Here is a 12,935-nt window from a genome sequence, read left to right on the forward strand (position 1 = left end):
AATCCCCTTGTGACATGTCCATTGGGAAAGACTCAGATCATAACTCCGAACCATTAATAGAAAATCAAAGTTTAGTTGTTTCTGCAGTGGACATAATCCTGCCGATCCAGATCAACTATGATAGTTATTCTAATGCACGCTTTTTCAGATCGTAACTACTATGATAGTTATTCTAATGCACGCTTTTTCAGATCGTAACTCGAAATTTCAGATTAATGTAGCACAACATATTGCCGTTTCATCGAAGTTCAAGGTTGCTTGGTGCGCGTGAACAACTGCTGTGTCTTCCTGTGTCGCTCATTTAGATCTGGCTCTTTAAAATTTAGCAGAACTCAAATTACTTCGCTTTAAGTAGTGTATTTTGTTTTATTATTCAGTCTCAGGTAGGAAAGTCATGAGTACATAACAAACTGGTTAATGCTTTTTTGAAGGGGAAAATAAGCACTTGTTTTTTTACCCGACCTTTTTGGCTCTCCTATGGAGGTGCCGTATACCAAATAACAACTTGCTCTATTTTCACATAGAAATGCCAGAAGCTATAATTACGTTCCCGACAGGGAGACAAGACTCCAAAACAGAACATATAAAACAAAACTATACTTTGAATTTACGTTATGATTTTTTAAATTGAAATTTCAATACGATATCGCCACATACCGCCTAGTATCTTTAAAGGTATCATGGAACATACACCAAACCGTATAAAACTGGCTGTTTTTAGTTCTAATAACATTCATCACCAAACATTTAAATTATTTTTATTTAATTTACTTTGGTTAAATATAAATAGAAACGAAACCTTAATATATTAATAATTCGGGCAGCATTTTAAAGATTATGTCATTTTCCTTGTCAGACGAAGACTAGTGCTCTTTAAGGGCATGGATTAAACTGAAAAAAAAGAAAATAAGTAAAGTATTCTTGCTTAAATTTGCAAATTAAACTTTTTCACACGTTTATTCAACAGATCGATTTCTGATCTTACTTTCATGGTTTCTCATAATATATATATATATATATATATATATATATATATATATATATATATATATATATATATATATATATATATATATATATATATATATATATATATATATATATATATATATATATATATATATATATATATGTGTGTGTGTGTGTGTGTGTGTGTGTGTGTGTGTGAACACAAATTCCCCAGAAGAAACAATAGGAAATTAAATTCATATATCCAGGAAAGCACATTATTTATCTCAAACGTTTCCCTTAAGTATTGGTACTTCAACTCAATTAATATGTACATATCAAGGCATTTTCTATTATGCATTTTCTAATTAAAGCAGCTTTGTAAAAGGCTAATACGGGAGGTCGCGGGTTCGAACCCCGGTTGAGTCATACCAAAGACTTATGAAATGGTACTAACACACACACACACACACACACACACACACACACACACACACACACACACTGCAAAGGGCCAATCTAGGGACCCAGCCCTAAAATCCCTGTACGTCTCTGGGACAATGACAGGGCCTCAGTTCTAGCATCCCTGTATGTTTCTGGATATGTGCCATATATTACATGTCATTTATCGTATGACCCATTTATCACGTATGGGTTGTACTACATTGTACTACATTATAACGTTGTTATACTGGTTTGACATGGTTATATCACAATAACACGAACATTTAGCGGCGTACGGAGCTAAAATGTCGTCCGGGACGAAGGTCCAAGATGCCACCCATTGCCTCTTATTTTAGGGCGGCGGCTTTATCAAGGGCGGCATCACTAATTTTTCTAAATAATATCCTGATTTGCATCTTTTCCTTTCCTTTTCCCTCTTTATTTCGTTTTCTGTTGTCACCATCCCTATTCGCTCGAACTGCCCCCTATTCGGTACGCCAGTGCAAACAATAATATCACATTATATTGATGCTAATAAAGGTGAGAGTCACCTGATCAATGGGGTTCTGTGTAATAAAGCAGTTGCTTTCAAAACTACTAATCGCTTAAAATATTCATTTTGATAGCTGTTCTTACTTGCCAGTATACATAATTACATTATTTTTAATTGCCCAACTAAAACTATTTCGTTTATTCTGTTCATTAAACGGTCTCTGTAAATTCCTAGTTTAAGTATTCAAACACATTCGAAAGAAATTACAATGTGTACGTAATCACTAAATAGCGTTTTATTATTATTTGTTTTTAGCAAAGTAATTGTCGTTGTAATTTACTTGAGCATATTCTGAAACTAAAGTATATTAATATTAAGCACAGTACAATTAACTTCAGTTGTCACAAAGCCTCAACATTTTCAAAACAAGTCAATATTAATATTTTATTTTACCAGTGTAGGTCTAAAAGCGTTTCTTTATTTCGCGTTAAAGGCTTTAAATGAAAAATTAAAACTTTTTAGAGTACAAAATTATACATTCACCTAAAGGAAATGAAACAAATACTTACGGGTATTAAGACAGGCTCGATGTTTCAAGTAACCAAACTAGTGATTAGCACTTATAATTTATCTATGCTTATTCTGAAAGTACACTTCCAAGAAAAAGATTTTCCGAAAATCTAAATTGTTTTTCCAAAAGTCGCAATTATGTTATTGGGACAGTCTATTATTTGTTAAACAATATATCTTTCTGGGTCAGAAGTTAAAACTTTAATGCAGTGTTTAGAGTCCACTGAATTTCTTGAATTACATTTCAACTAACAAAAACGGCAAGGAGAACTGACTAGCTGCATTCATTTTCATCTTATCTGCATCACATATCATCTGAAGCTATGAGCGAAGTATTTTTGCTATAGGAAATTATGTCAGAGAAAATGTGAAGCGAACCCATTTACTCCGAACAGTTTGCATACAATAAATGTAACGAAAAAGGCTGAGTGTGTATATAACGTTCTGTCCCCCCACCATTTATACTTTCATAAATTTAATTTTTTTCTTCTAATTTTACTAAACCTCTTTTATTCGAAATTTTGAAGGTTTGGATGTGTAAAGGTTTTATATAGCTATTACTGGGTAAATGTGATCAAATAACAAAATAGTATCAGGGGACAGTATTGGGAATGGAATATATCATTACGATCACACTAAGAAGACATTGGATTGGTTCGGTTTGGTGCATTACGGTATAGTAACACAAATAGGTTACTTAGTGCCGAGGCAATTGCAGTGAAAAACTTGCCTAAGGACACACTATGGTAGCTGGCCCTAACTGGTCTGATGATAGGATTCGAACCACGAGGAGGAGAATGATACATTTAACATGAAGACAACTCTGTATGGACAGTGGGGAATTTAATATTACTGATGACACTTTTGGAGGAACATGACGGATTTATACGGGACTTAGAGATTAGGATCACGGAAATGGCACTGTGGGGAGAAAGGTTAATTTGTGATTTTTTTGTTTGTTTTTTGGAGTTTTTTCGTAGTTATAACAATGTTTCAGTTATATCGCCACGATGCCTCCAGTGTGGCAGTTTATAGTGATGTCTAGCACTGGAGCATCATGCCTCAGACATGTAGCATCATGTCAAACCCAGTCAGATTATCCTGACACCAGGCCGATCGATCCTACCATCAGCCCCTTAACGCTGAGCGCCTAGCGAGGGAGGTGTTACTATCATTTTTAAGAATGGTAAGAATCAGTCTGCGTTCGAACCCGTGACTTTCCCCGCATCTGAGGCGGACTCTGTAACACCTAGGTCAGTGGTGTGGTGTTGGGGATTTACAAATTTAACACAAATATGGATCTATGGGAGAAATAGGGATTTAACATTACTGATAAAATAAATGTTGGACAACGAGGGGTGGGTGTCCATACAATACGGATGTCACAATCGGGGTCTATGGAACTTTATAAATTGTATGATTGTATAACACTGAAGGGTATAATTAAATTTAAAACTATTTATGAAAACGTTACATGTGTGGTGAATATGACAGAAAATAAGCAGGACAAAGACTATCTTTTACAATATAACACTCGTGCCCTCACAATATAACAAACATTTTATACAATTCAGTAAACTCACTTACAAACAAACGGATCATTAATTGAGTAGATATACGATTGTCTCTAACACTTTCTTACTGACCAATTACTGCTTTTACTGAGTAACACACACACACACACACACACACAGACAGATACAAACTTATGACTAATGACGTACAAAATAGGGGGTCGGGTTATGAGGACTAACGTATATTCTTTTTATAGATTTCACTCACGTTCTTGCAGACACATACCTATTTTTACACACCAACACCTCTTATAATTTACCAACACTTATTCTGTCTGATCATAACAAATAGTAACTTACCCATACCTATTCTGACTGACCAACACTTATTGTGACTGATAAAAACATATTTAGAATAACCAAGACATGCTGGGACTGACAAACTCCTATCCTGACTGACCAATGTCTCTTCTTGGAGTTTCACACCTGTTTTAACTGAGAGAAACAGACTGACTGATCAAGACCCATTTTGCCTGAACAACATATATTTGGACTGAGTAACACATATTCTGACTGACCAATAACTGTTGCAAGGTACAAACACTTATTCTAACTTATCTCCACATACGTTGAATGCCAGCACATACTATGGTTGATAACACCTATTTTGAGCCTATCGACATATATTCTGACACTATCCAGGCTAATGACGATGCAGTCAGACAATTGCCACGCTTTAGATACTGTGTATATGGAAATTCCGATTTTAGTTTTATAGAGAAATAAAAAGGTTGACCTTATTCCATAACTCAATTGCAACATTGTTTAAAACTATGCCCAAAAATCAAACTTTCAAGCCCTAAATTTGTCCGTTATGTCTCGTATTTCTAAACAGTACAAATCATAAAATCTTCATTGTTGTCATCAGTTGCTTCTACTCCAATTTCTCAGGTTGCTGTAGGAGAACACTACAGTAAGCATTGTTACACTTTGTGAAGAAACAAGATCATAATTTCGAAATGTCGTTAGGTGTCGTGTATGTTTAAAAAACACACATCAGGTACATTGTTGCTTTCAATTGCTGCTACAGTTACGTTCTTCTTCAACGATATGGGGAAACCCAATGAATATTAAGTGTGACAAAATAAAACAAAGTTCAAAATTCAGCGGAATGTGTAGTGTGGCAAGAAACATTAAGTATAAAGAACATTGCTACTTTCAAAAGCTGCCACTATTCTGATTATCGACATTACTACTGAGTGCCTAGCATTTGTGATCAACAAACTTGCAAGTTTCATAAATCGGCATTAGGTGTCACATTCTTTAAAACAGCAAGCATGACGTATATTGATTTGGTGTTTTCAATGGACAACAATGCAGTTCTTGTTGCCATTGGTAGTTGATCTCGGACGAGGAAAAGAATTTAGTACTTTAGTACTTTCTATTTATTTACTTTTTTTCTGTGGGTGGGGTGGAGTGAGAAAAATTTATACCCCTACCTATTTTGAATAAATATTCTTGCTTTCGTTTGTAGATAAAAGAACTAGTTGCATTCATTATCTTTGTTAACAAAATATGCTACCTTGAGACAACAGGAAACATAATATTCGGGTTTAAAATAAATTCCCAGACCACGCTCAACACAAACTTAAATGGACAATCCCTTACAGCTTATGATGGATAATCTTTTGTTTGCCTATGACCATTTTAAACGGCCCGTTCGATTTTCGTCATTTTCTATCTGAAAGCAGATACTTATTGAGAAAATAAAACAAACAGACAAACAACAACAACAGCAACAAAACAATCGATTTGTGTGCGAGTATAGAAGAAAAGTTCCCACGACTTTGATAAATATACAACAATTATTATGAATTGAATATATTTATAATTTTGAATGCTAGGTAGGGAATTAAAGCAATTACACTTTTATTGGATCGCGACCCACTTTTGATATTTTCCTGTGATATTGGAATGACAGTCAATTTCAAGCACGTAACATTATCATGTCTTGTAAGGTGTTTGCGGGAGTGACTTCGTCATCTCCATCACCTACAGCTCATTGTCATTCTACTCCAGTGTAATTAAACATCCTATGATGAATTTCATATTTTGCTGATCTTCCGTCTGCTCCCTTGAACATTAATATCCTTTTGCGTAAGAGAGAGAGAGAGAGAGAGAGAGAGAGAGAGAGAGAGAGAGAGAGAGAGAGAGAGAGAGAACGAAAGCAATCACACCATCAAATTAAAATATTTCAGGGCAGAGGTGACCGCTGATAAATTGGCCGAATTTATCACGAACTTGCTTGAGCGTATGTTGGGGGAGTTGGAACGTTGAAAAGACATTGTTGTCACAAATATCGAGATCGCATGCAGTTTATTAATTATTAGTTGACATGCCGCCCATAATTTCCACATTTTCGCACGAAAACATTTCAAATCAGTTAAAGGTACAGCTTACAGATTGGACGGTATAATAGACATCACGGTTACATTTAGAAAGAGTCTTGATAGAAAGTGTATGTTTGTATTTTGCTAGTATTGTTCTACCCAAATACATGGATCACCCGTAAGTAACTCACAACTAATTTATTATCTCCCCCCCCCAACTGACAGCAAACAATGAGTCAATGATGATACCAACAACCAACTCACACAATTCACTAATTAAATTCTATTGGGATGATGTGTATTGAAGCTTGCAGCAAATAAATCAACACTGAGCTTAGATTTAACTTCAAGAGGAACTAGAGACCAAAAAAATCGCTTGAAAAGAAACAGGAAACCCAACGAAAGTACAATGGTGATGGACAGTATACGCTGAGTGTCTGTAGTTGTGAAAGAAAGTACAACTGTATCCGTAAACTGGGTTAAAGGGAAGATTAATATTGCACACACAACCGCTGTCTAATAATTGAGTGAATGAATGCCAAGAAAAAACAGATAAACGAACAAAGAACAAATTATTGGGCTCTTGAAACTAATCAAAAGAGAGACGAGATATAGTACAATTCATTAAAGCACGCATGCACACATATACACGCACGCACTCACTTGGAAATATCTTCTCTTTCTTGCAACCAATATGACGCATTGTACACTGAACCTTTCTAAAGTAGGTCTCTATATAGTGAGATAATATAAATGAATAGAACAAGACGAGAACGTCATCCCTTATGCATCACCACTAATATCACCACACCGACAGAGACAAGATCCTTCCAGAGGGAAGGCAGTACTGTAGCACCCACGCGTTATTTTTATAATCAACCTTCAAGCACGTTGACCTCGAAACCTAACTCTAAATTTAGAACTTGAATGTGGTCTTTTGAACAATTTTTATACAATGTTGCAATGGCGTTTATGGAATAAAGTCAACCTGTCTCTTGCTCCGTAAAAATATAACGTATAACATATGTAAGTGCATAACATTTGTCCCACTGCATCGTTACAAGATATATGTTTTTTATGTAATTCTTGTAGGTCTGTGTAATAAACCTTACCCCTTTCTCTACAGCCCACTACTTTGACATGTGTTGGTGTCTGTGTACGAGTGTTGGTCAGCACGGGTGGGTATGGGTCTGTTAGATGATATGTTAGTGACCATGGCCTACCCCCATTACCCACTATCCGTTTGTTTGTAAGTGTGGTAGTTGGACTGTACAATAAGCATGTGTATTGGATTCTAAAGAGACGAGTGTTGGATTGTAGAAGAAAGTCCTTGTCGATAATTATTCATGTCCTTTTTCCTGTCTTTTACCCCTGATATTTCTTTTCCCGCCACATTCATTCAGTCATGTTACATTCCAACTCATAAATTGTTAAATTCCCCAAAGCCACCAAAGTGGCTCACAATGTTAAAGTTACAACGGCCCATTTTTTCTGTCCGTAATATAAAATTAACCTTTTCCTGCATTCCATTTATTACCTTTCCATAGTGAAATCTATAATGATAATTTAACGTGCCCCATAGTATTATTTCTGTCATGTTAATATCACCCCACCACAATCCATAACTCCACCATGTTAAATTCTCGTTCCCCAGTATTACCATCCATAATGGTAAATTACCCTGATCCTCCCTCATATTGTCATCATAATGTTAAATTATGTTAAATTTCCATTTTCATGCCCTCTTCCCTATTGTACCTCTGGGTATAATATTAACATTTTTTTTCTCCTTCACATACGTCACCCCATTAATACTGACAAGACCGAACCTATGGGCATCTGTTATATTATAGGTCGTTTTTAAGATAAAAGTTGCATCTGGTAGTAAGTATCTTTATTGGCTTTGAAAATAGCCCACACATTAAATTTCAGTTCTACTATGAACTTAAGAAAATCAATAACATGTCACTTTATTTGATGTGTTATGGAGATTTGGGGAATTTTAAAACTTTAAAGCAACATGTAAAAAGGTGCACAAGGACATCTCTGTAGCTGAGCTGTTGGGACTATATCCACAATTTCTAATTTTGGGTCAGTCTCCGAGCTTACCAGGTTGTAAGTCGTTCTCTTTTTAAATACGTAATTTGCGTGCATTCCTGACAAATCAGAGAAATCAAGATCAGATCGAGCAACTCTCTCCCTCTAAAATCAACCTATTTGGTCTTAAATAAATAAATCTCTACGGATTTTGCAGTATATTACGTTTTGTCCTGTATCCAATTCCAAACAATGTTTGAATAAATATAATAAGTATTTGTCTCAAAATACAGTAAATATAGCCTTATTATATAGTTTCGGGTATTTTAGTCCAGGTAAATAGATCTACAAATATATTTTTGTTGAACATTTTATTATTATTACGGGAACTGAAGTTTTTTTTTTCTTCTTCAAAACACGTTTCTCAGCCTGAGTAATTAGTCAACTTCTAGGAGCATATATCTTAATATAAAGCATTCAGGAGAATTCATGGTTTCGAATAAAGGACCCTCTATATTTTCTGAACATAGAGAATTCTATAGATATAGTTAGGCATGCGTGTCTACTAATTTGAGACATGAATAATTCTTTTGATTGGGTGTTTGTGTCTTGTTTTCCTTTAGCTGGCTCGAAGTACTAATTTTCAGCTCAGAAAAGCTTACAGGAGAATCAATCCAATGTAAAGCAAGAACAACTATGCATTTGTGAAATTTGAGTTTCGTAATGTGTAGTCATTAGGTGGTAATTAGGTGATTAGAGAAAATTACTGCAGCATTTGCGTGTTTAAGAGCCTTTCATTTGACTGCTGTCTTGAGGTCCTGGGAATTTGAGTTAAATAATGGACTTCATGCTACTCTCGGTGTATAGACGCCAGGCGTGTATCAAAATATAAAATGATACTTACCGTGTGGTGAAACAGACATGGAGATTCTCTGCCTTAACGTTATGAAGGAAATACGTTTTGTTTCAGTTGTTTAAATTTTAAAATGAGATGATAATTAAATCCGGTCGAAATTGTGATGCAGTCGATATGCTACGCAAACGGTAGAGGAGTAAGTCTGACAAACAGCAACCGAAGAAGGGTAGTTTGTTTTTCTTCTACATTCTCTTTACTAGGACAGTGGAAATGGACACCTTGCAAAAACAACGAGATTAGGAATGATCACTTTGCTAAAATACAAGTGTTGAAACTTGTGTCTATATACACTTTTTGTAGGCGCAACCCATCTAGAATTTAAGGAAATGACGATCAACGCTCTTGAAATTGTACTGGGCGACAGTGACCATTATAAACAAAAATGCACGCGCTCTCTGTGCATTGCCTAAATCTTTTAGGTACGTGACTATTAGGACGAAGCCAAACACTGATCCAATTAAAAAAAAACATGCAAAAGCTCTGTTCCGCTGGTGTATTTTGAGACTAATTTAATAAAAACGCCATTTAGAGCAAGGCGTTCAGTACGGAAAGATAAAAATTTGATATCAGACACATTTGCCTAGCCGATAGAAGTGGCGATATATATTTTCATGGATGGGTACTACTCGTTTCCCCGTGATTGTAAGTTTTGTTTTGGTATGAGGCAAAGCGTCAAACAGGTTGAGACACAGAAACCGCGCAGATAAAATCAAATTGATCTGCGCCCAACGGCTGTGCAAATAGTGTGATTCTAATGAATTCAGTATGTGATGAGAGATGTCTAGCTTGCATGTTCTTATGAATAAGTTGTTTTTAATTAATCTTGTGCTGTGTTAGATCATAACAGTTTTAAACTTTCGTACAGTGTATTTTACAAATTGTTCGCTACCATCTTGACAATCGTTATGGTCCAATGTGGTTTCCATCATGGATAGTTTGAATGGCTTGCTTGGAAGCAATCGTGTCCATTTGGGAAGTTCTGAAGGACAATTCATAGTACTTAATAATTAATTAGCAGCATGAAGTAATGGTATTGCACACCACAGTATAGTTGAATCGTTTATGTGACGGTGTTCCGAACTTTTGCTTTTGCGAGTAGGTTCTCTTATGGCTATGTTTGGTCGCAATAGCATTGGTCCATTTGTAGTGAGTTAGTTGCAAGGAGATATGATCGGCTGACCGAGACTGAGTCGAAAAATATATTGCGCCCAGGTGGCGCTAAGGTCTGTTGGGATACGTTTATCCTGGTGGAAATGCAAACCCCAGACCTGAGTTTTTCGGGTAAAGAGGAATATTCCTGTGTTACTTTTGTTCAGCCTGGTTAATTTGTGTTTATTGTTGACATTTAGTTTACTTATAAGCAATCAATTTTTCAAAAAACAGTTTGGTTGCGGATGTCTATTGATTGAGAGTTTTGTCTTAATCATATTTGGGATTCATAAATCGGGTTGGTGGTTGATTTCAGGGAAAGTCGTCAATTTTGATTAGACCACTGAAGTGTGAGGTTTGTTCACTCGCAGTCGAGTGATCTTTTTAAAGACGTTGGACAGGTAATAAATCTAGAGTATGCGAATTTGGTTATAGCGCCCCGTTTTAAGGAAGTCTTAGATTTTTTTGAGTACTTGTCTGATTATAAGAATTCGGTGCAATATAAATATTCCTTTGCCCGAAATAATTAGCCAATTACTAGCAGCTAAGGTCACGGATTAAAGAATCAGCGAGTTTCCATGATGCCATGGTTCATTAATAATGAGTTCAGGTCCAAACCGAATGCGTGTTTCTGAAATAACAAATTCCCTACTAAAAGCTAGTGGTGTACATTGGTGGTGTGACTGCAGTGAGAGTATTTAAGGTAGAAAACCGGTAAATTACACAATGAAATAAAAAAAAGGGACTCGGCAGATACCGTTTATGTCGCCATGGTGGCAAATGTGATGCAGTTGTACTGGCGAAATGTGCCTGTAAACCATATTTTTACTGGCCTAAAGTGGAGTAGTTAATATAGTTCCATGTGTTAAGGGATAGTTGTATAGTTTCTACGGTGTGAACTGCCGGCTGTACGGAAACCTGATGAAGAGATACCATGCGGATGTGCGGTTGATATATATTTGGCAGGTTGTGATATCTGTGGTCTTGCCTTGATTAGAGTAACATTTATGTATAGAACGGACACGTCGGACTTTCTGATTTACAACTGAAGTTGTCTGAAAGTCTGTGGAAATTTGGGGTAAACTTATGACTACTAGTGGGAATCGCGCCATGGTTTTACACCGCTCGGTCAAGTAAAGACCTCTGGCTTGGAACAATTTAGTATATATATATATATATATATATATATATATATATATATATATATATATATATATATATATATATACATACATACATACATAAAGAATGGTTTGATTTTGAATGAGTTTACGCAAAAGACAAAACATTATGTATCATATTCCAGTATGGTGAGGGGAACCATCCGAACGATAATAAACTTTTGTGGGTCAAAGAGCAATCCTTGCTTAGAGAAAAGGATGATGCTCCACAGAAAATACAGATAAACAAACAAAATACAAAACAATGTCAATTGAATCTCGTCTTTGTTTATATTCCCATACATTTGCAGATCAAGATAGCATATTCAAAAATATCAAATATCATTCTCTAAGAAAGGTAAAGAGACCTTCATTAAACTGACTTGTTATACTATTATTTAAGTAATTAATATGGCAATTCCTGACATTATTCTTTCAACATTTGTAGCTGCTTCGATTCAAGCTAAGAATTAAAAAATCTAATATTATTATGAATAAACAAAAATCCTCGAGTTTTCGTGATTTTCCTGATTTTGTTTATCTTTGTCTTTTTGGCTGAATTTAAATTGCAATCGTTTAGTTTGCATATGATATCACGGCTTTCGATTTCATTCTTATTATGTTTCTTGCGGCTTCGTGTGGTAGTTTATCTGGTGTGTCACGCCTAAAAATACACTAGACACGACTTTCCGTGGTTAAATTTTAAATGTATCGATAAACAATGGATAGCATTCTCGGAGGTGGAACATATATTTTTAAATCTAATCTTCACCAATCGTTCAGGTAAATAATCATTCCAGAATCGAATGAACTACTGATTTCAAGATAGATTATGAACAAATATATCGTAAATTGTATAAATTATTGTAGCAAAATAGCATGTTCTCTAGCATGTGACCCAGCTCTGTGTTAATAAAAATTTTCTATAAGGAGGAAATATAATACTCTTAGTATCTATCTATTACGAAAACATCCTTGTGTGGAAATAAACAATATTGTCTTGAAGGTATCTTTGATTTCACTCTAATTGTAAACGAAAAAGGTATACTCATAGGCTAGATTGTCAGAATAATTGGAAACTATTGAAAGACGATATCATGTCATGGAGAACTAAAGAATCATATCAGTCAGCCAGAGGAATAGTATTAGTATGTCTGGTCATTATATTATGGGGGAAGTATGAAGCTGATATTGTACAATAATTTGCGGCCCAAAAGAAATGCAATTTCGTAAAGGTTACATATTCTTTTTATTGTATACGTTCCCAGGTAAAATTGTGGGTTCCAATATCACATCAATTTATACTTGAATGTG

This window comes from Sinohyriopsis cumingii, chromosome 7 (assembly GCF_028554795.1).
Source record: "Sinohyriopsis cumingii isolate HCF-2022 chromosome 7, ASM2855479v2, whole genome shotgun sequence".
Taxonomy (NCBI): Eukaryota; Metazoa; Mollusca; class Bivalvia; order Unionida; family Unionidae; genus Sinohyriopsis; species Sinohyriopsis cumingii.